At 40.8% G+C, this 25,245-nt stretch overlaps 1 long non-coding RNA gene across 2 annotated transcripts in view; it reads right to left on the reverse strand.

Moving 5' to 3' along the window:
• The window catches only part of LOC129049014 (uncharacterized), an 80,021-nt gene that overhangs the window by 11,017 nt on the left and 43,759 nt on the right, over positions 1-25,245 (reverse strand). The window contains exons 3-4 of one of the 2 annotated variants that reach the window (XR_008511729.2): positions 23,260-23,357; positions 17,855-17,929 (exon numbers count right to left, since the gene is read on the reverse strand). This is a non-coding gene — a long non-coding RNA (uncharacterized LOC129049014). Of the gene's footprint in view, positions 1-17,854; positions 17,930-23,259; positions 23,358-25,245 lie in introns of those variants that run through there. The other variant, XR_010141298.1, reaches the window with a different exon arrangement.

Raw genomic sequence — 25,245 nt, forward strand, 5'->3', positions numbered from 1 at the left:
AGTGACGAATCTGTTTTATAACTGGATGGAAAAATTATCAGATTTGTACATAAAGTGTGACATTTGACATTGAAAATCTTCACAGTTTATGCAGAAAAATGTTGATTAAAATGGAAGGCTCATCAAAACTTCAGATATTGAATTTGCTATAAACAATGATCATGAAAATACAGCCTTGTGGAAATTTCAGTTGGAAATGCTGCTTTACAAAGACAATCTATGGGGTCAATTAAGCAGGGAGATAATTCAGTAGATGTTAGTCCTTAGATCAAGCAAGAAGAAAACACTGAAGTATAAATAAATTACTGGCCCTCTTTTCAGAAAACAACTGATTCATCCATATAAGAAACGTGAGAGGTTAGGGATTTGATACTAGAAAGTACATGGAACTCAGATTTAATTGGGAAACTGTTATGAGACTGTGAATGATTAGATTGGAAGGCAAATGAGATGCAGAACTGCTGGGTTGCACAAATCCAGAGAATATCATTCATATTAATTTCCTTTGTGAATGGTGAGTACAATGCAAATGGTACCTCTAGGATAGTGCAACACAGCATTGGTGACCATAAATGAGCAAATCTGAGACTGCCATGTTTAATTCTGAGGAATAGTCAGGTCGGAATGGCAAAGATAGAAAGGTAAATCAGATGGCCACGCTATTGTTGAACAGTGACCTGAAAGCAGGGAAGACCTTCAGATGACACAGTGCAAATGCAAATGTGATGTGGGTCACCCACAGAGAGAAGGAGCGTTCATTCCAGTATTGTTTTATAAGGGAAACATGTCTCTGGTCCATTCATTCTGGGAACCCAAATCTTGAGGGTTATTATCAACTGCAGTCTACCTGCTGCAGATATATTTTAAAAATAATAACTTAGAGGAGATTTTGATTTGGCCTTCAAAAAAAATAAAAACATCAAAGCTGTTCAATGAGAATGACTTATGTAACATCATAATATGAGTTCTAATGCAGAGCCCATGCCGGTCCTAGGTTGGACATTCACTTTTTTTGGACAAAATTCAAACTTTGTAAAAAAAAAAAAAAAAAACAAAAACTTACCTTTCTCAGCTGATAACATGGGGAAGAAGGCTAAGAGGCTTTATTTACAAGAGTTTTTGGGAAAATTAAATTAGGTAATGCATATAAAGTGCCAAACAGAGATCCTGCCAAATAGTTATTGTTCAATAAATGTTAGCTGTTTTTATTATCTTCGTTTGCTAACAACTAAAGTACTTGAATATAAACACACAGATGCAAAAGGGTGTGTGTATATATATGCACATGCATACATACACACATATCACACATGCACACAGCCAGGACACTCTAAAACCTTCTCTCAGGGAGTAAGTAGGAAATCAGACAATTGGGTTGACTAAGACAAGTAACTGCCATCATTCTGTATTTGATTACTCTCTACTCTTCATCAATACACCTGTCTATACTGAATTGATGTTTCTTTGAATGAGAAAAGAGAATTATTCATAATAGTAAAAGAGAGCTCTTAGTTTTCCCATATGTAGTTCTTGAAAATTTCTAAGTGTAGTCATCATTAATTATTTGTTCTCAGCATTAGCTGGTATTTCCAATCTTAAAGCTCAGAAATATGCAAATCAAGAATTTATAGAGTCCACACTTCCCACAAAGTGCAACATCAAAAACTGTCTAACACAATGTTTTGGTTTGTCAATGGGTTGCTTGGTTGGTTTCTGTTTTTCTTACTTGAGAAATATTAAGACAACTGTGGCTATTGATGAAAGAAAAACAACCTTGAAGAGAGTGCTACCTGAATAAATCTCTCCTGGACAGGAATTTTAAACCTAACTACCCCTTACTAATATAGTAGCCTGGTTTTGCTATTTAGACCCCTTAAGCTTCATTTCTAGTATTAGGAAAGTGCTTTGTAATCTCTTAAGTGTTTTATTACTATTACTATTCTTATTATTAACTAGAATCCAATCAAAAATAGTTCTAGAATGTCTTAAAGGCATATTGGCAGATGAGAACTATACACACACACACACACACACACACACACACACACACACACCCCAGAAGGAAATCAGAGAGTAGAGGCAGTTTTCAAAGAGAGCAAATTTAAAAACTATATATCCAGGATTTATTTCCAGAGGATGAAATTTGTGCTTCTGAGAGGGTGATGTTGCAGCTGGAGTCTCAGAGGCGATCATCAGAAATGTCAAAAAAGGGCAACAATACCGAGAGGTCACAGAGGGGTTACAGAAAGATGGCTCAGGGTCCACCTGGGGACCTTCTGTTAAGATGGTGCATAGACTTAGAAGCATCATCATATTGCAAGTGACAAAGACTTTTCACAGAAATCAATTTAGTGTGAAAGAAAAGCTCCATCTGGCAGCCAGAAAATGCAGCACTATGAAAGGTGTTGCTTGCAGACGTGAGGGACATCCTGTGTGTCCTAGACCTGCAGGGAGGGTCAGAACATTAAATAGGAGGCAATATTAAATACTAAATAAAAAATACTAAAGGCAATGATTAGAACCAAATAAAACCATATATTAAACCCTGAAGTCTTACTTATTTGTGAGGTCTAAAGAAAAACATTCATGTATTTTTGAACCATAAATGAAGGCAAAGTTTTTTATGCAGTTTTATTTTTTTAATTGCTTTGTAAATGCGCATACAGCAACAATCCAATTTAGTGAAACAGTCCTTGAAGCAGGTGCTACTAAATTATAGGTGTTTCTTTTCTTTATTCCTCCCATTCTCTTGTTGAGATAGCTTGGCCTATTCAAGGCAACTTAAATGCCCATTAACAGTGCTTTTTGAAGTAAAGGGGGCTATATCCATCCCCTGTCCTGGAGTCTGTGAAATGAACTAAGAGCCAACAGCTGCCTCACCATAAGCTCTTCAATAGCCACTACAAGTAAACAAACCCCAAATAATTCTATCAGCTTTGGCAGTAAGTTTGTCCTTAATTGTACCAGGAATAGGGACCCTTGCTTTTGGTCCTCCTGGGCATTGTTTCTGCTAATCATAGACAAACAAAGAAGCCTTCTATACGGAGACAACCCTAAGGACCATATTTACAAATTTGCTAAGAGTGTGCCCTGTGTTTAACCCATCAATATACAGCCAAGAGTAAACAGCCTTTTCTTTAGACATAATTTCAGTCATTGTGTGTCCACCAAAGAGCCATAAAGGGGATTTAACTTAAGGGGAACAGAATTTAATTGCCTCTTGTCACAAGACACATTTTGATTCTTTTAAAGCCACTTCCTTCCTCCTTGTGAGTGAATCACAGTTATTTCAAAGAGATTTTGGCAACTGGCAAATTCTGGATTGGCTCCCTTTAATTGGTTGCTTTCATTTTCTGCCTACCCCACCTTTCCATGGCAGCCATATCCTTCAAAGCTGTGTGGTTTCTAGAAAGAGCAGAGACTTTATCAGCAAAACAACAAATTCCCCTCCTTCCATTTGCCAGTTATGTGCCTTTGGGCAAGTTACATATATTTCTTGGTCACAATTTCTCATCTGTGATGAGGGGATGAAAGAAATCCAGCAGGATCTTTGGGAAGATTCTAAATAATTTAGTTAAAGGTATTAACTATAGCAGATAAGAATTTTAATCTGCAAACTGAAAAGTATGTAAATGCAAACTTATTTTTCTATAACTCAATTCAAAATCTACTTGTACATCTTTAATCTGCTGAGAGGAAGAAACTTAATCAATTTGGTTATCAGCCCCATCCCCCAACTTCCTCAGGGTTTGCCTGATTTCTGAGGACAGATTATGCAAAGCTAAACAATGGGTTCAGGGACAGGTCAGTAGGGCCTAGGGGAGGCAAAGAGGGCTGTTACCCACCCGAACAGGTACATATTTGTTGGTTTTGTGCCTAACCAGTCTTTGGTTTAGTGCAGGTCCCTGCTGAATCACCCCTCCTTCTCCATCCACGATCCTTGGTGACCAGGGCCCTCTCAGATAATCCCAGTGTCCCGCTCTGGAGTGAATGTGCTGTTGCCCTCATGGCCCACGAGCTATAGAAACCACATGGGACCACCACAGTCCTGCATCAAATTCAAGTTTCTCTCTGGCTCAATTTTCTGCCCCCACATCATGATGAGCAGTAGCAGTTTTCAGAGCCTCTCAGGCCTCTCTCACTAGACATTCTACACGTCTTTCTATGCGAGAGTCTTGTTTCACTGGCCTCCATTCAAGAATGGAGCTGTGGGTCCTGTCTGCAGTTAAGCGCTCCGATTCACCAACATAGTGACCTTTCGAGCTTCCTCTGTGACTGTCACCTACTTCATGCAGCCCACTGCCTTCTTTATTCCGATAAGCTGTAAACAGTTGGGGGCATGAAAAATAGATCTGATTCATCTCACATTTTCTGTGCTATGTATCTTCTCAGAGCCTAGGCTTCTGAAATTCAAGGCTTTTCTCTGCTTCTAGTGCAGTATGTGTTAATGTCTATGATCTAGCCACCTAAATAAGGGAGGGATTATAAAATAAGTTAAAATATTGGGAGGAAAAAAAACCCATGATATTTCAGAATACTATTTCACTATATGACCTTTAAATATAATAATAATGTTAATAATGATGGGACACTGTTATTGACTGCTTTTCAGAATTCCTAATAAGAAACAATGTGTGGATTACTTCATGCCTTAATAAGGTCATAAGAATTTTTTTTTTTAGTTTATAGAATGTTAAAATTGGAAAGATCTTAGAGATCATTAGTTCATACTTTGGTTCCCAATCTGTTATCACCAAGAATCCCTTAAAAGTCTTTTCTCTCTATAAAGTGGACATTGTCTTGAAAAATCATATCTGTAAGACAATGTGTGTTATCAATTGTTTTATTTCCTTATTATTGATCAAAACAATCTACATTGCCTATTGGTCTTTTAATTCAGCATGAGAGATCCTTTTAGGGTTGGACCTCGGCCACATATGCAAAGGATTGCTGGTCAAAGCTGAAGGTCCAAGAGAGACATACAGAAGCTGCTCTCATGCCCTCTGACACCTTATGTGGCCTCTGTTTACATACTGACCACTCTGCATATTTGAAGATACCTACCTGCGCAACTCCTCTAGAAATAGCATTGAATGTTTTCTGCTCTTGTTTTATAGCTTGTGACCTTTCCCCTGGCATAAGATGCCGACCTTCCTATAACCATCTCCTTGGCTGGGGCCCTAGGCCCTCTCTTCCCTGACTTGCTTAGAAGTGGTTGAGCAAAAATTTGAACATGGTAACTCTGGCTCCAGAGCTCTTGAGTTTATACAATTTTTCAACAGAGGATGTTATACAGCATCCCAAATAATGTAATATGAGTCTTTTCCTATTATTAAGTTCCTAGACAGAATTTAGAATTTGAAATCATAATTTAAAATTAAATTCTTTCTTGGTTAAAAGAAAAAATGATAGCAGGGGAGGAGCCAGGATGGCTGACTAGAAGTGAATCATGTGTGCTGCTCTCACAGACAGAAAAAGGAGTGCCGAGTAAATACTAGATCTTCAACTGGAACATCCAGTGGACACACTGGGATTTATCAAGGAATCAATTCAACCCACAGAGATCAAGAGGAGCAAGACAGGACTATTGTCCACCAAGGAGTGGCATGAGCCAGGGGAGTCTCCCGCAATGTGAAAAAACAGTGAGTGAGAGCCCCCAGGGACCCATACTCCTGCCCTGGACCTTTGCAACCCTGGGATCAGGAGATCCTTTTATGAGCCCACCCCACCAGGGCCTTCAGACTGACATGGAGAGCTATGCGGATCCTGGGCAGATCCACCACTCAGGCACATGCAGAGTCCCGGGAGCCTTGGATCCCCAGGCATCCTGGCATTAGTGGCTGCAGCTCTGGCAACAGGTCAGTCTGCTTTGCACACTCCCAGGAAAGGGGAATCCAGGGGGCTTAACAATAATGGACTGCCTTGCCTCCACTGCACCTGATATGATAAGGCCCACTGGCCTGGGACTCCAGCCACCCCACAAACGGGCTCTTGGGCCAGTAGCAGCTCTGCACTTCTCTGGGAGAGAGCTTCCAGAGGCAGGCCATCATTTTTGCTGTCTCGCAGCTCTCATCTCACCACTGTTGCCCTCAGGCTCTGGAGGGTACGGCTGAATAGGGACAGGCACAGATCCCCAGTGCAGTGTAGATGCTAATGGAAAAGTGGCCAGACTGTTTTATACATGGGTTTCCAATCTTCCTTCTCCTCACTGGACAAGACCTCCCGACTTTGGACTCCAGCCATCCCCTTCCTGGGCTGTGGGCTGGTAGCAGCTCTGCACTTCCTTGGAGGGGGCTCCCAGAGGCACAGGCAGGCCGCCATCTTTGCTGCTCTGCAGCCCTCGCTGCTGTTACCCTCAGGCTCTGGAGTTTGTGTGGTGATTGCGGACTAGCACAAATTCCCAGTACAGTGCAGCCGCCCCGTGGAAAAGTGGCATGACTGTTCTCCATGCAGGTCTCCATTTCCACTTCTCCTCACTGGGCAGGGCCTCCCAACCAGGAACTGCAGCACAACTACCCTTCTCCTGCCTGAACACTTCAGTCAGAGGTGGCTCTGCAGTTCTCTGAGGAGGAAATCCCAGAGACAACCCACAGCCCCCATTGCCGGAGCAGCTGCAGTGATACCACCCTAATCACTCTGGACTGGGGAAGCAACAAAGGGCCTAGTCGCTATGCTGGCAGCTCTAGCACACCACAGCCACCATACCACAGTTTCTCTTCCCTGTGAGCTTCCACCCTGCCACTCTTCACCAGGCAAGGCCCCCAGCTCAGGATCACAGATCAGCCACCCTGTGGCAGGCCAATTCTCCCTGACAATTGCACAGACAGGCCTGCATAGCACCCCAGGTACACAGACAAATTTCCACAGCGCTGCCTTAACATTGAGCAAATATTTAAACCTAGAGAATTCGGTGCCCAAACATCAAAGGCAGAAATGAAACATATGGTCTACGTAGGACCCTTGCATGGGCTTCTCCCTTGTGGAGCAAGCCAAACTAATAGAAACAGCCTTACATTCCTAGTGCCAGGACCCATCTCAGGTTGACAAAATCTGAGACAAATCAAGGGAACAGAGGCAGCTGTCTGAATAGATTGATTGGAGAGCCTAAGGCAGCTCTCCAGACCAAGCTGTAAAGGAGATAAGATAGAAATAATCACTCTGGTACCATAGTAGACAGGCCTTGAGGTACTGGGGCCCTTTTAATTGGATTTAGCAAGCATTTCTTTTTCCTCTGTACTTCTAGTTGAAACAAAATTAGTTACCAATAGACTTAGGCAAATGCTGTACTGCACGTAGGCACAAACCCCAACCTATATAAGCACTAAGAAAATTGTAACGCTTTGGGTTGGTCTGGTGGAATTATCTCTGGCCTTCTCCCTGTATCCGGTTACAGTAATAAATTCCCTTCTTTCCTAGTTTGTCTACTTCTTGTTATTGGGCCTCGAGAAAACACAGCCGGACCCGGCTTGGTTCAGGGAACAACCCAACCCATGGCTGAGCAGACCCATTGGTAGTTGCTCTGAGTTTCCCTGGGAAGGGGCTCCCAGGGGTCACTGACAGCCCCTCTCCCACTGCCACAGCAGTGACTCTGCTCCTGGGGAAGAAACAAAGAGCCTGAGAGCCTCACCTGTGCTTCCAGCATACCACTGTCACCATACGAGCAGGAGCCCAGTCTCTCCTCCCTGTGAGCCCTCAACCTCCTTCTCCTCAACAAGCGGAGCCCCAGGCTCAGGCCAGCAGCACAGCCATCCCACTCCCTGGCTGAACATTCCCAGTAGCATCAACTCTTCTTTTCTCTGAGGTGGAGCTCCCAGAGGCAACTGAAAGCCCCTCTGCCACTGCCACTGCAGTAGTACTACCCTTGCTGCCCTTGGGCTAGGGAAGGAGCAAAGACCCTGAGTGCTTGAACCACACTTTTAGGAAGCTGCAGTTGCCCTAAGGAGAAAAGGATGGTCTGTCTCCCATGTGACACCTCCACCACCACGCTCACCCCCACCACCCCACTTATCAGGGCGCCCATCCCTCGCCACTTGGGCCCACAGGGCAGCTCCCCATCCCAGGCCAATTCCACTGATTGATGGCAGATCCACATCTCTCTGGGGTGGAGCCCCAAGAAACAAGTGAAAGGTCCTCTGCCACAATCACTGTCAAGGCCCCTTCCTTAGCAGGGGAGCTGCTGCCTCCAAACTGCAGAGGGAACATAAAGCCTGAGCTCTCCCCAGAGCTTCAGTGGGCAGCCCAGGAGTGCCAAGCCAAGATCTTCAGCCAGCCCTCGAGTGGGAGAGGAACCCACACATTCACAGCACTGAGAGGGAGTGTGGCTGTAATCGTGAGGAAATACAGGGGAGCCACATGGCTGAACAACAGCCTACCTACTGGATCACAGCCCAAACTTTAACACCAAAAACACTTCCCTAACAAACACCCCCTGTGAAACCAAGAACAAGAATTCAGCAACACATAAAGGCCCTGCACAAAGCCATGGCCCTCTAAAAACATCCAGAATAGAAGTCTACTGACTGTTCTCAATTTATACCACAGTTAAGGGAACACCAGCCCACACAGATGAGAAAGAACCTGCTCAAGAATTCTGCCAGCTCAAAACCCAGTGTTTTCTTTCCTCCAAACAACCACACTAGTTCCCCAGGAATAGTTCTTAACTGGGCTGAAATGGCTGAAATTACAGAAATACAATCCAGAACATAGATAGGAATAAACAGCATCAAGATTCAGGAGAAAGTCAAAACCCAATCCAAAGAATCTAAGGATTATAATAAAATGATACAGGAGCTGATAGATGAAATGGCCATTATAAAAAGAACCAAACTGATCTGATAGAGCTGAAAAACACACTACAAAAATTTCATTATGCAATAACAATTATTAACAGCAGAATAGACCAAGCTGAGGAAAGAATCTCAGTGCTCAAAAACTGGCTGTCTGAAATATTTTTGTCAGTCAGACAAAAATAAAGAAAAAAGAATAAAAAAGAATGAACAAAACCTCTGAGAAACGTGGGATTACATAAAGAGACCAAACATATGACTCACTGACAACCCTGAAAAAGATAGGCAGAAAGCAAGTAACTTGGAAAACATTTTTCAGGATATCATTCATAAAAACTTCCCAACCCTTACTAGAGAGACCAACATTCAAACTCAGAAAATGCAGAGAACCCCTGTGAGATACTGCACAAAGAAACCAACCCCAAGACACATAATTATAAGATTATCCAAGGTCAAAATGAAAAAAAATATATTAAAGGCAGCTACAGTGAAGGGGGACAGGACACCAACAAAGGGAAGTCCATCACGCTAACAGCAACCCTTTTCAGCAGAAACCCTAAGCCAGAAGGGATCAAGAACCTATATTCAACATACTTAAAGAAAAGAATCTCCAATCAAGAATTTCATATCTAGCCAAACTAAACTCCATAACTGATGGAGAAATAAGATCCCTTTCAGACAGGAAATTGCTAAGGGAATTTGTTACCACCAGACCTGCCTTATAAGAGGTTCTGAAAGGAGTGCTAAATATGAAAAGGAAAAACTGTTACCAGCCACTACAAAAGCACACTTACATAGATCAGTGACACTATAAAGCAACCACACATACAGGTCTGCATAATAACCAGCTAACAACAAGATGACGAGATCAAATTCACACATATCAACACTAACCTTGAACGTAAATGGGCTAAATGTCCCAACTAAAAGGCACAGAGTGGAAAGGTGGATAAAGGAGCAAGACTCAAGATTATACTGTCTACAAGAGATCCATCTCACATGCAATGACATAAAACACATGCATGTGTATGTTCATGGCAGCACTATTCACAATAGAAAAGACATGGAACCAACCTAAATGCCCATCAATAGCAGACTGAATAAAGAAACTGTGGTACATATACACCATGGAATACTACACAGCCATAAAAAAGAATGAGATCATGTCCTTTGCAGTAACATGTATGGAGATGGAGGCCATCATCCTAAGAAAAGTAACATAGGAATAGAAAACCAAATATTGCATGTTCTCACTTATAAATGGGAGCTAAACAAGAAGAACACATGGACACAAAGAGTGGATCAACAGACACTGGGGCCTACTTGAAGGTGGATGCTGAGAGGAGGGAGAGAATCAGAAAAAATACCTATTGGGTAGTATGCTTATTACCTAGGTAATATATTAATGTATACATCAAACCTCCATGACATGCAATTTACCTATACAACAAAGGTAATGTTTGTTTGGATGCTAGCTTTTTATGGTAACTTTTATTTTAGGTTCTGGGGTACATATGTAGGTACCATGTACCCCTGAACCTAAAATAAACGTTACCAAAAAAAGCTATCATCCAAAAAGAACAAAGTCTAAAATTTTCCCCTCCTTCATTTCTTATTCTGCTGGGTCTCAGCCATAACTCTGTTAATTTCTCCCCTCTCCTTTCTCTTCATTCCCCTTAAAGTTTCCTTGCATTTCATTTTGATCACCTCTGTGGCAGCTTCTCCAATTCTAATTCCTTTCTCTATTTCTGCACCCCAATACTATTCTTGTTGTAAACAAGTGAACAATCTCATATATTCTGCATAAGACTTCAACTGAATGTATCTCAAATGTCCTTGAAGAAAGAAGGGCTGCTTCTATTCTCTGAATTCTCCTTAGCTATTTCCCTTCTCCCATTACAAAGCTGTGGATTAGGTATTTCTGGACTTCAGAAGCTCATCCACTGCCCCTCAGATCATAATACATAGGCCATCCTACTCCAACATCTTCTATGGGAGAATGGCCCTTAATGAGGTATTTAGCTGCTGAAAAACTAGTAACATGCACATCATCAGAGAGATATTATGAAAAGGGAGAGAGGATGAACTATGATATGAGAACTCCTGGATATGGACTTTGACTCAACCATTTCATAATAGCTGTTTATCCTTGAAATGTCAGTGAATACTTTTCAGCTTTAATTTCTTCACATTAAGAAAAATAAAGCACAGTAACAAATCTGCCTTATCTACCTCACTAGTGCATTATTAGGATTTGGGTTGTTCAGTGTGACAGAAAACCTAACATAAGAGTGGCTTAAATGGCAAACACTCCTAATTCTCGTGTAGAAGTTCAGGTAGGTGGTCCAAGGATGGTGTGATGGCTCAGTGATCATCAGACTTGAGTTCCTTGTAACTTGTTATCTTACCATCCCCATTGTGCAGTTTTCATCTCATGATGTAAGATGATTGCACCTGCTCCCAATGATATCTGTCTTCTGGTTACAGGTGGGAATACAGAGCAGAGGAAATAGATGACCCTCCCTATAAGGACACTATTTTGAAAGCTAAAAACAGGAGAGGGCCATCAGAGAAAATGGTAACATAAGCACCTTCACAAATTCTCTTCTCCAAAACAGCAATGTAAAAACTTGCAAAATTGTCAGAATCACTTTTTTCAGAACTTTGGAAACTAACCAAAGGCTTGCAGCAATCCACGAAGCATTTATTTAAGAAAAGCAACAAAATTTCAGTAACAACAATAAGCTTTTTGACATTTTTAACTTTCCCTAGTCTCATTCCCCTATCTCCAGCTTCACAGTAGCCGTGAAAACTAGCAGCCTGCATTTACAGTGAAAACTGGCAGCCTGGAGCCCACTGGAGGAAGCAGCATAGAGCTGGAGTGACCCCAACGTCTCATTCCCAGAGAATTGTCATTATTTAACTTATCCAGTGGTTCCCTGGAGGACCCCACTTGTAAAGCTGTCTGTATTTGGCATCATTCAGAGCTGTCCTGTATAAAAAGCCTTTTCCCTGGGCTCCTTGGTTAAAAACAATTATAGGTAATTATTTAACTTGCAGCTCCCTAAGGCAGTGGATAATAATTGGAGCAAACAATAGACTAACTGAGAATCTCCAAAGGAAAAGTTGGGAAGTAAGATGTCTATGGAAGCTTTGAAAGTCTCTGATGACGTGTTCTTGGGAATATAGAAGGGCACACGTGTGTGTAGGACCACGCACATACCCAGGGTTGTGGGCATGCTCATGAAAGACTTGATAAGGCCTTAAGCTCTCACTTTCACTCTGAGCAAGCAGGAAATGAAGGCTAAGCTGAGTTGCCAGCTACCTACTTGAGTGTTGAAAGCATGATCCAACACGCAAACAGAGCCCTTTCATAGGAACTGGAAGACTGGTTTTGCCTGTTTAAGAAAATTCCTGCCTACTCATCAGGTGACCACTAAACCAAGCAGAGATTCAGTGGTCACACAGTGAAGAATACAGACTTTACAGAATTCATTGTGAAAAGTTAGTAAACAAACAACAACTTATAGAACAAACAGCAGCAATTTTTTAAAATCCTGTGTATGCCAGGAGGCAGGGATCTGATTTCCACAGTTTTACCACATCATATTATGTAAGATGCCTAGTTTTCAACAAAAAGAGGTATAAGGCATACAAGGAAACATGAAAACATGACCAATAAATAAGAAAAAAGCAATCAATAGAAATTATCTCTGAGGAAATCCAGACATTGCACTTACTAGGCAAAGACTTTAAATCAGTTATTTTAAATATTTTCAAGAAACTAAAGGAACCCATGTCTAAAGAACTAATGAAAAGCAAGAGAATGGTGTCTCATCAAGTAGACAATGTCAAAAAAGACAGAAATTATTAAAAAGAACCAATAGTACTTCTGAGGTTGAGAAGTATAATAACGGAAATGAAAAATTGGCAGGGCACAGAGAGTTCACGCCTGTAATCCCAGCATTTTGGGAGGCTGAGGCAGGTGGATCACTTGAGATCAGGAGTTCCAGACCAGCCTGGCCAACACAGTGAAACCCTGTCTCTACTAAAAATACAAAAATTAGCCAGCTGTGGTGGCAGGAGCCTATAATCCCAGCTACTCAAAAAGCTGAGGCAGAAGAATTGCTTGAACCTGGGAGGTGGAGATTGCAGTGGGCCAAGATCACACCTGCCACTGTACTCCAGCCTGTGTGACAGTGAGACTCTGTCTCAAAAAAAGAAGAGGAAAGAAACATCTACTAGATGGGTTCAATAGCAAATTTGAGCAGCCAGAAGAAAAAAAAAAACAATTAACTTGAAGATGAGTCAATTGAGATTATCCAGTCTGAAGAACAGGTAAAAAAGAATAAGGAAAATGAACACTCTAAGAAACCTGTAGGATAGCATCAAGTTCACTGACATACACAAAAGAAGGGCAGAACGAAAAAAGGAAAGAAAGGATATCTGAAGAAATAATGGCTGAAAATTTCCCAGATTTTGATGGAAACCATTAATTTACACATCCAAGAAACTCAACATACTCCAAATAAAACATCAAGAAATCCATATGTCATAATCAAACTGTCAAATGACTGAAAGAATTTTGAAAGCAGCAAGAGAGAAGTGATTTTTCACATATACAAGAGATTCTCAATAAGATTAACAACTGATTTCTCATCAGAAACAATGGAGGATAGAAGGCAATGAGGTGACATATTCAAAGTGCTGACAGATTTAAAAAAAGAAAAAAAGGTAAAACTATTAAACAAGAACTCTATATCCAGCAGACCAGTAAAGGTGTTTTTCAAAAATACAGGAGAAATTAAAACATTCGTAAATAAATAAAAACAAGAGAATTTATTATTAGCACACCTGCCCTACCAAAAAACACTGAAGTGTTTCCTTTAGGCTGAAATGAGAGGACGCTAGACAGTAGCTTGTTTGTTTGTTTGTTTGTTTGTTTTTCCCCAAGACTGAGTCTTGCTCTGTTGCCCAGGCTGGAGTGCAGTGGCATGATCTCTGCTCACTGCAACCTTCGCCTCCCAGGTTCAAGCAATTCTCCTGCCTCAGCCTCCTAAGTAGCTGGAATTACAGACACCTGCCACCACGCCGGGCTAATTTTTGTATTTTTAGTAGAGTTGGGGTTTCACCATGTTGGCCAGGCTGGTCTCGAACCCCTGACCTCATGATCTGCCCACCTCAGCCTTCGAAAGTGCTGGGATTACAGGCGTGAGCCACTGCGCCCGGCTGACAGTAGTTTTAATCCACATGCAGAAATAAAATACTAGTAAGGTAACTACATAAGCAAATATAAAACACAGTATAAGTCTATCTTTTGTTTGTAGCTCTTTTTTCTTCCATTTGACTTAAAAGTCAATTGCATAAAGAAATAATTATAAATCTATACTGACAGGCAAATAATACATAAAAATACAAATTGTAGAACAATAACATCACAAAGGAACAAGGAGAGATTGGAACTATATATATTATATACTGTCTCAACTAAATTGGCATTAATCCAAACTAAATTATTTAAAAATATATGTTCATTGTAATCCCCAGGACAACCACTAAGAGAATAACTCAAAAAAAAATAGTAAACATTGATAAGGGAATTAAAATGGTACACTAGAAAGTATCTATTTAACAGAAAAGAAGACAGTAATGGAGTAACAAACAAAAAAAGACATGTAGAAAATGAAGAATGTCAGATATAAATCCTTTACCAGTAACTATATAAATTATAATGCATTAATCATAATTAATAAGTATAATAATTAGCTAAAATATAAATGCATTAAGCACTTCAATTAAAAGAGATTGAAAGAGATTGGCAGAACAAATTTTTAAATGATTCAACTATTTGTTGTCTAGAGAAAAACACTTCAGATTCAGAGACACAAATAGGTTGAAAGTAAAAGACTGGAAAAAGATGTATCATACAACAAGTAATCAAAAGAGAGTAGAGTGACTGAGCTAATCCAAACAAAATAGACTCTAAGAAAAAATTGTTACTGAAGACTTTCTTCCTCCTGACACCAGATATGTAGTCTTTTGCAATAACACTTCTTCAACTCTCAAACAACTAAGTGTCCTATAATTCAATTTAGTTCTGACACCAACTACACAAATTAGCATTAGACTTCACAGGTTTAAGAGCTCAGTCCCACAAAACTGCCCTCACTTTAGACACTAGTCATAGATCCTCAGGTTACCCAGACTTCTTTCTGACATGGCTACAAATCTGGGGTTCCTCATGACCTCCCCCAAGACCTCACATTCGGCTCAGTTTTGATAATTTGCCGGAACAAGTCACAGAACTCAGTAAAGTGTTTTTACTTGCTATTCACCAATTATTGCAAAGGAGACACATCAGAACAAAGAATACAACTCTTTGAGACATGAAAGGGAAACACAGGACAGGGTATGGAGAGAGGAGGAACAGAGCTTCCATGCCACACTGGGCATGCAGATTTCTCAGCTTCTTGATGTGTTCACTAATCTGGAAACTCTCTGAACCTCATCATTTAGAATAGCTTATGGAGGTTTCATTACATAGGCACGACTGATTAAATCATAGTCTGTGATTAAATTGCTATTGGTGATTAACTCAGTTTCTAGTCCGTCTTTTCTCCCTGGAGTTTGGAGTATGGGGCTGAAACTTCTAAAGCTTGGCTTTTCTGGAGACCAGCTCCCTTCCTGAAGCTATCCAGTGGCCTTCCAAGAAGAGTCACCTCATTAGAACAAAAGACAGTTCAAAATCCATATCACTTAAAGAATTCCAAGAGTCTTAGAAGCTCTGTGCCAGAAACTGGGGACAAAGGCCAAACATCTATCTTATTATGCCACAGGGACCCTTTATAATAATAAAAATCAACTCATCGAGTGGAGATAACAATCATAAACACCAATAAACTTAACTACTGAAGCAAAAACTATAGGATTAAAGAGGAAAATAGACACAGTTCAATGATAATAGATATTTGAATACACCACTTTCTTTTTTTTTTTTTTTTGAGACGGAGTCTCGCTCTGTCGCCCAGGCTGGAGTGCAGTGGCATGATCTCGGCTCACTGCAAGCTCCTCCTCCCAGGTTCACGCCATTCTCCTGCCTCACCCTCCTGAGTAGCTGGGACTACAGGCGCCCGCCACCACGCCCGGCTAATTTTTTGTATTTTTAGTAGAGACAGGGTTTCACCGTGTTAGCCAGGATGGTCTCGATTTCTTGACCTCGCGATCCGCCCGCCTCGCCCTCCAAAAGTGCAGGGATTACAGGCGTGAACCACCGTACCCAGCTTGAATACCCCAATTTCAATAATGGATAGAACAAGCAGAAAGAAGACCAACAAGGAAATACAATACTTGAACACTTATATAAACCAACAAGACCTAATAGACATCTACTGAGCGCTCCACCCAACAACAGCAGAACATACAATCTCCTCAAGTGCAGCAGAGCATTATCCAGGAGAAACCATATGTTAGACCATAAAATAAGTCTCAATACATTTTTGAAAAACCCTGAAATCATACAAAGTATATTCTCAGACCACAATAGAATGAAATTATAAATCAGTAACAGAAGGAAATTTTGGAAATCCACGATATGAGAAAATTAAACAACATACTCCTAACCAAAAGGTTAAAGAAGAAATCACAAAGGAATTACAAAAACCTCACATATCATTTTTTCTTACATTACATTGGCAAGAATTTAGACACATGGCAATACCATGGTCATGTATGGCCTGGAGGTGTCTTTATTCTGAAAAGTCATATAAAAAATGCAGCTCATGTTATAGCAGAAGAATAAGGAGACAGATACTGGGGGCTATGTATCAATCTCTGCCCCATAGGGTTGCTGTGGGAACCAAATAGAATAACATGTGAGCAAGACCTTTGCCATTCATAAACCATTATACAAATGTGAGTCATTATTTCTCATTTGGTCAGGTTGAGAGGGACTCAGGCCATCTACAAGGCTGACTCAATCACTAACTGAACAAATGTTTTAAAAAACAGTCTGTGGATTTGAATTCAGCATTTACTGGCCAAGGTTTCAAGTTCTCAGTGCAAGCACAGAAGAATATTTCTCCACAAAATTGATTAGAGAATAAAGAAGAGCCTCTTGCTTCCAATAAGTTGTCCTAAAACCTAGGTCCTCTGGTCACTGGCTCTCTGGGAGCTGGGAGTCTCTCCACAGCAGTTGCAGTTGTGGGCATTGCCAAGCACTGGGGGATTTGAATAATCCATGTTCTTTCTCTCTGATAAACTTGTTTTAATTGAACATGGTCATTCTTCCTAATTCTTCTAGAAGCTTTTAGGCAATTTCACTTTGTGCAAAAGAGAAGCAAGGAATATAGGTGACATAGAATTGAATTTTAAAAAGTCCTAGCCTATTGATTTATAATGCAGGCAGAGACTGGAGCACCTACGAAGTCTAATCATGGACCCATGACATCAGATTGAAGTAAACAAGCCATAAAACACCCTCTTTCTAAATCTGGTGTCCACATAGCTCTGCTTACAGAGGGGTTAAGAAACAACCTGAATAACAATATCAGAGTTCAAAAGAGTTTCTATATATTAGAGAAAAAACAAAAAATAAATAATGTGCTTCTTCCCAGAATTTCCCACTAGGGTGTCCTTATAAAAACAAAGCACAATACATAATATTCCTGTCATGTGACCTGTTATGCTCACCACAACCTAGAAATTTCTTTGGAGTTGATGTTATATTATAAAACTCTACGTGAATTTTGCATTTAGCTTTAAAATATTTCTGTGTTGGTCTTCATGTTAAAATAGTATTTTAAATTACTTACCTTAAAATAACAATGATATTCCAAGGAGAATCGCCACATGTAAATATGGCTACAGTACCCCACACAACATTGCACTCCCCTTGTAGAACTCATGGGGTAAGGCAGTGCCAGCACTTGTGCAGTATTTCCTTACAGGTACCACACACAGGCCAAAAGGATCTCTGTTCTTGCTGCACCTCTAGCACTGTTTCTCTTCTGATGTGAGATTCATGTTGAAAATGCTAGTTTTGCCTGAAGATTGTGTTATGAGGTACTCACATCAGAGCCTTGTGTTGATTGTCTGGGACAGCACATCCTTCTGGTCTATTTTGTTCGCTGATATGTCCTAAGTGCCTGGAACAGTGTTGGGCACATGGTAGGTACTCTGTTAATATTTGTTGGATGGCATATCATCTAGGGATCTCATTTGTCATTGTCGGCCTTTTATTCTATTAAATAAAGAATGTATCTGATAGTACAAAATAAAATATTTAATGAAAGCTATTATTCATTGGGTGCCTTTTTTGGTGCCAGGCATGTAAATACATTTCAACTCTACAAGAGATTTTTTGGGTCCACCTTTTACAGAGGAGGAAAATGGGTTCAGAAGGATTCAGTAAGTTGTTCCAAGCCACATAATTAGTAAGAGACCTTTCTAAAATTAATTCCTTTTCCATTAGGCCTCATTGACTCCTACCTTCAGAAGGGTACCCACTTTTAAGGCCAGTGATAGAAAGAGACCCTTTACTCCTATGAGAGGTCTCAAGGGCTTGATCCAAAGTGGTTTTGGAATTTGAATATCTAACACCTAGTCTGGTCTACCTGGCATGCATCCACACCTCATTCATCTCAGGAATATTGTTCTGTGCTGTTCAGTGCTATAGTCTCTAACCACATACGTGGCTAATGAGCAAATGAAATGTGGCTAGTCCTAACTGAGATGTGGAGTAAGTGTAGATTACACACCAGATTTCAAAAACTTAGTGTGAAAAGAGTAATATAAAATATCTCAATAATTTTCATATTGATTAATGTTGAAATTACAGTATATTATTAAAATTAATTTTCATTGTTTCTTCTTACTTTTTTGTCTTGTGGCTACTAGAAATTTTAAAATTAGATGTATGGCTTGCTTGATATTCCTGTTGGATAGTGCTACTACAGCTTTTTAGTCCAATTCAGTGTTCATTGTCTAGGCACCAAGCTATAAATACAGGGGACACACACAAAATGCACAAGCCACAATTCTTGCTCCTCAATGAGCTTACAGCCATGAGGAAAAAAATGGATACACACACTAACAATTGTAGTGCCAGGGAGCATGTGCAATCTGTTACAGCATATAGACAGGTAATGTTACAAGAGCCCTCCCTAACCTCAGAGGTCAGTATTCTCCCGTCAAAGTGCTCTTTAATCAACCCATCAGCACATGAAACAGTATTGTTGTGACTAAGGGTGTGTGATTTAGAACCACAGAGCACCAGATCCTGGTCCCACTATTTACTAGCTCTGTGGCTTTGGCTGAGTAGTTCTCTGATGAGATTTTAGAATGCAGATAAAAATATCTGTTTCACCTGCCTCAGAGGGTTGCTATAAAAGTGGGTTGATAGAGACATACCTTAATCTCATAAAGATTAAGTGAATTAACAAGAGTATCTTATTAAGTTTGGGCTGCTATGACAAAATACCACAAACTGGGTGGCTTATAAACAACAGAAACTTATTTCTCACTGTTTTGGAGGCTGGGAAGTCATTTCCTCATAAATAGCACCTTCTACTTGTGTCCTTTTATGGTGGAAAGGGTGAGGCAGCTCTCTGGGGCCTCTTCTAAAATGGCATTTATCCTGTGGATGAGGGCTCCACTCCCCCAACACGACCTAATCATCTCCCAAAGGCCCCACCTCATAATATTATCACATCAGCAGTTAGGCTTTAACATATGAACTTTGAGGGGAGCACAAACATTCAGATCATAGAAATGGGCAAAGCACTTAGCACGGGGCCTGGCACACAGTAACTGGTACTCAGTTAAGTATTCCAATATTGATTTCTAAGTGGGGCTTACCATCATCCCTAATTACCTCACTCATTTACTTGTTACATGTTTTTTGTTTATCTCCACCACTAGAAGGTCAGTTTCATAAAGATAAAAACTTTACTTAACACCCCTACAGGTTCCACACCTAATCAAGAGCTTGACACACAGTGACACACAGGCTTTCAACAAATATTGCTTGAATGAGTCATTGGCCTTAAAAGCTATAAGCTCACAGCGTGGAGAGTCTCATGAGGACAGAAAGCAGCAAGTTAAATACCAGGCTAAATCTGGGATTTTTTTTCATCATATTTTCTTAGGAGCAAATTATTCATTTACCCCTAAACAGAGAACTGTTTGGGGGGGGATAAATATCTTGGAAAATTGATAGAGTTGAGCATGAGACCTCCAAGATGCATTCCTAAACAGTGCCATGGGCTAGCTGGGCTGGATTCTGCTGTGCTCTGTGTGTCTGCAAGCAGATGTTTGGTTATAAGCAGAATAGATTAGAGGTTATAGAGGAAGAAAAAATTAGAATGAGACAGCTGCCATCCAGAAATAAATTTGGAACCAAAATTAATGTCTGAGAGGAATGTTTAAGAAACCTTGTCGTGTGGTGCACAATGCAAATGCTCTTTACAGCATCCCCAGCATCCCCACTAAGCCCATCGTTAAAGACCATTCCTTGTTAATGCACTGTGGGGCTGGAGCTGTGTGAAAGAAAGTGATGCAATGTTGGGTCTGGCCTCAGGATGAAAATACAATATGCCATGGTCTCACTAGGCAATAGGGCTGCAGCTGAAAGTGGAATTATCCTCTGAGTGAGAGGACAGTGAAAAGGTATCCCAGAAATAAGAGAAAAGGGAATGAAGCAGAGGCACTAATGTCTGTCACGTGAGATGGAGGGCATGTGGGTGTCCTGCTAGAGTGAGGAAGCAGTATCCCTTATTGGGAGCAGAACAATGACCCCCTAGGGATCTATCCAGAGCAGAGAGAGACACTCTCACCTCTGAGCAGCACAGCCTAGCTTAAGTTGCTCAAAAAGCACAGGGCAACAAAGTAGTGGTACCTGGCTCAGGCTGGATGAAAGATTGCTCATCTCCGGATGGTGCAGCCTGACAGCTCTAGTGCTTATCACCAAGGCACTAGGCTATGGCTTGGCTAGAACCATGTGAGTTGACAGTGAAGCTGTTGTACCAACTAAAGATAGATACAAAGACTGTGCCCTTCCCTAGGCCTGTGGGAAGTTAAATGAGCTGAGGAAGCTGGTTTAACAATGACATTGTTAGGCACCAAGCCAGAGATCACAGGGCTCATTACCCATCCAGCCATCATTAACTGGATGAAGCTTCTTGGAAATGCAGGTTAAAATTTGGCCCAAATGTGATAAGCCTGAGTATCCCCCTGGAGTAAGCCCTTTCTTCTGGGCTGAAGTTGCCACAAGTTACAATCTCAGACCAGAGCTGGAACATGTGGTTTCAGTACCTGCTTGCTGAGATGATGAATCCAAGCCGAAAAAAGGAGTGACAAACCCCTTGTTATTAGCAGCCAGAAAGAAATACCTAGAGTTTCCCAAACACACCAGGCTGTGTCTGCCATGCATTTGAACTTACACAGAATGAACTCTTTAGATTTGACCACCTGCTTGTCCCCTACTCGTCTCCTCTGTAGCAACAACCCTGGACTCCAGGGAGGCCTAACTTCTCTGACCTTTTGGTCCTCATGGTGTTTCGTGAATTCTCTCCATTATAGCCCCGATACACTGTTTGGCTCTTTATTTGTAAGTTTGCCTCTCCAAGACAGTGAGCTTCTTGAGGATAGGAATATGTCTTGCTGTATTAATAGCTCCTGGCCTAAGGCCTGACCCATATTTGTTAAACTGAGTGAAACTAAATTGAGAATTGATGTAGCTTCTCTTGGAATATTCTAAGATGCCCAATTCCTTTTTCTTATCCTTCCTTTCCCCCAACTCAGTTTCCATATTTTACTTTACACAGATTTCTTATATTTTGCAAACCCCCAAAGTACAAGAAATTCTTTAAACTGAAAAGTCCAAAGATGTAAGGTTTTCAAGGGGCAGTAGAGAGACTCAGACATAATTGAGATTCAGAAACCTGGGTTCCAGTTCTAGTTCTGCCCTCACGGGCTGTGACACTGACCCAGTTACTTCACTTTCTTCTGAAAAATGAAGTGGGGTTATTGAAACCTAGAATGTCTGAATTTGGTAGACAATAAAAAGCCATTTTAGGTTAATGAGTCAAAGAATAACTTCTAAGAGGGAGGTTAAGAGAATCTCAAGCAAAATACTCTTTATAAATTAAATATATGTAAATACGTAAAAGTCCAACAATATAGCAAACACATCAGAAAGTGATTGTTTCAGAGGAGGGCAAGGGAAAAGGGGAATTCATGTAAAAGAAAATAAGTAAACAAAGCAAGTGTGGAACCTTGCCTAGATTAATGATGAGCGTTTTCCTTAAATTAAGGTATGCCCAACCCTCTACATGTAAGGTCCCAAAAAAGGAGAGGGATGTAATTTATAAAATTCAGTTGGTCTGAATGGATTAAAGAGAGAGAGGAGCAGGGAGTTTCGATGTGTGGGCCAGAGCAGGGAGCATGAGGGATTAGAAAGATGGGAGGGGCCCATATACACCCAGCAAGCCTGCAGAATGAGGAGCTTGAAGCATGTTTGTCTTGCCTAGGCCCATGGGCTCTACACTTTCAGGCCAAATCCCTTTTCACTAGACCCTGCTAAAAGGCAGAGAGACTTAAGTAAAAAGCTTTCTCTGACTTTATGTAATGAGACATTATGTAAAGCATGAACTTAATTTAGATGATGGCGTTGACCAGAACAAACAGCAATAAAGCCGAAATGATTAAAAACACGTCAATCACATTTATCCCTTATGGCATATGATGTGTACACAGCCTCTCAATCAGCTGTGTGACTCCAGGCACTAGACCCACTAGCCTGGCCTCTTGGCGTTGAAAAAGTCAAAAGGTAAAAGTCTGAGCAGACCCTGAGTTTCTGGAGGCACAAAGAGGCACTTCTGACACCACCACCACCATCTGCTGAAAATCTGCTCATTTTGACAGTAACAGAAGAAAAGCAGCAACAAAAGATTACCCTGAAATTTTTCTCCTAAGCCCTGTTATGGGTCGATTTGAGACCCCTAAAATTCACATGTTGAGGCTGAACTCCTAGTATCTTAGAATATGACTTTATTTGGCAATAGGGTCACTGCAAATGTAATTAGTTAAGATGAAGTTATACTGCAGTAGAATGCACTCCTAATCCAATATGATTGGTGTCTTATTAAAAGGAGAAGTTTGGACACAGACACCCACAGAGGGAGCGCACTCTGTGAAGATACAAGCAAAAATTCGGGTGATGCTTCTATAAAACAAGGAACAAAGATTGCCAGCCAAGCACCAGGAGCTAGGAGAGAGGCAGGGAACAGATTCTTCCTCGTGGTCCTGACAGAGCACCAACCTTGCTGATGCCTAGATCTTGACTCATAGCTTCCAGAACTATGAGACAAATTTCTGTTGTTTTAGCCATCCCCATTTGTGTTACTTAATTATAGCAGTCCTCACAAACCAATACAAGCTCATAATTTAAATTAATAAATAAAGAATAAGGTCTTACCTTGGCAGTGAGGTATCTTGGCCAGGAGCTCAGGCTCTCTGCTTACGAACAAAGCTGTTTAAGTATAAAGCCTGGTGTCAGGTGTCATCACCTAGAAGCTGGGAAGCCACAAGACTGTTACTTCACCTTTCAGCACTTCAGTCCTCTCAACTGTAAAATGGGTTTAATAGAAGTCTTACTTCATAGGATGAAATGAACTCATACTGTTCTTAGAACGGTGCCTGGCTGTAATTATACACTCAATAAATGTTAGTGATTATTGACAGAGTGCATTGTAAATTACAAAGCACTTTCATGTATTTCATTTCATCTTTCTTCAAATTCCAGGAGAGTACTGTTGTTATTCACATTTTAGAGCTGGAGATTCTGAGGCCCACAGGTTTTAACTGTGGCAACCTGGGGTATGTTTGAGATAGATGCAGATCAGGGTTGAAATCCCAACTCTCACTTCCTAGCTGTGTCACTTTAAGCATGTTTTATAAACCCCTCCAAATCTCGGTTCTTCTAGCTTTCAAATGAATAATTGTGAGAAAGATAAATGTGTGTTCAGTGTTTGGCCCATACTAAATGATAAATTATTTTGATAAATTATTTTCATTACTATTAACTAACTTGTCCAAAATCAAACCAATTAGTGGTAGAGCCAAAGAAGCTTGTAATGTTTTCAGCTGCGCTTCACCGCCTTCTTGAGTGCAGATGGTCAACATTCAAGCTGGGGAAAGGTTGCAAGATGTCGAAAAACTGGGTCAGGTATTGGAGAGAAGGACAAGAAACAGTTCAGGCAATAAAGTGTAACATTCAGATGGAGGCAGGAAGAGGGCAGAAGGAGTCCATTGTAATTGATTTGCCACCAAATAACTGATGGGTTTCCTCAAGAAATGGTGTTGTATCAAGGGCTCAGCTTTGATCTCTGGCTCAAAGTTTGGACATTAAACAGCAGTAGTACACAGATGCTACTGGCATGGCTAGCCGCCATCTGTGCTGTGACTACTCAGTTCATGAGCCTATTTTGCCAGAATTAATTAGCTGCTGACATCAACTCACCAAGTCATCTGTTTATTTGGTTGTTTATCTTCTGTTGTGGATACTCCCTAGTCGGTGCTATCATTCAACATAAAGATCTTCAAACTTTATGTCTTTGGGTAGGCATAAAGTTTGCCTCCACCCAGAGTTGTTTAAATGCATAGTCCTGGAATCTATGAATATATTAGGTTACATGGCCAAAAGAAATTGAAGTTGCAGGTGGAATTAAGGCAGCCTATCAGTTGACCTTAAAATAGAGAGAGTATCCTAGCTTAACCAGGTGGATCTAGTGTAATCACAGGGTCTTTAAATACAGAACAAGGGAGCAAAAGTGTAGGTGTTAGAGTGATGCAATATGAGGAAGACTGGACTGGCCATTGCTGGCTTTGGAGATGGAGAAATGCAGCAATGAGCCAATGAATGCAGGCAGCCTCTAGAAGGTGGAAAAGATAAGCAAAGTGATTCAGGATTCTAAAGCCTCCAGAAGAACTGTAGCCGTGCCAGCCCCTTGATTTTAGCCCTCTACAAAGACACTTTTTCCAAGTTAAGTCACATTCACATGTTCCAGGTGACTTACATACATTCATACACATACACGCTCACACACATGCATACAGTCACGTGTTGCATAACAAAGTTTCAGTTAATTACGGACCACATATACAACGGTGGTTCCATTAAACTATAATGCTGTGTTTTTACTGTATCTTTTCTATGTTTAAACACACAAATACCATTGTGTTACAATTGCATAAAGTATTCTGTACAGTAACATGCTGTACAGGTTTATAGCCTAGGAACAGTGAGTTATACCATATAGCCTAGGTGTGTAGCTGGCTGCATGGCTTTACCATGTAGTTTTGTGTTAAGTACACTCTGTGATATTCATGTGACAAAATTGCCTAACAATGCATTTCTCAGAATGTATCCCCCTTGTTAATGTTAAATGACACATGACTTTGT

Source organism: Pongo abelii, chromosome 1, assembly GCF_028885655.2.
Source record: "Pongo abelii isolate AG06213 chromosome 1, NHGRI_mPonAbe1-v2.0_pri, whole genome shotgun sequence".
Lineage (NCBI taxonomy): Eukaryota > Metazoa > Chordata > Mammalia > Primates > Hominidae > Pongo > Pongo abelii.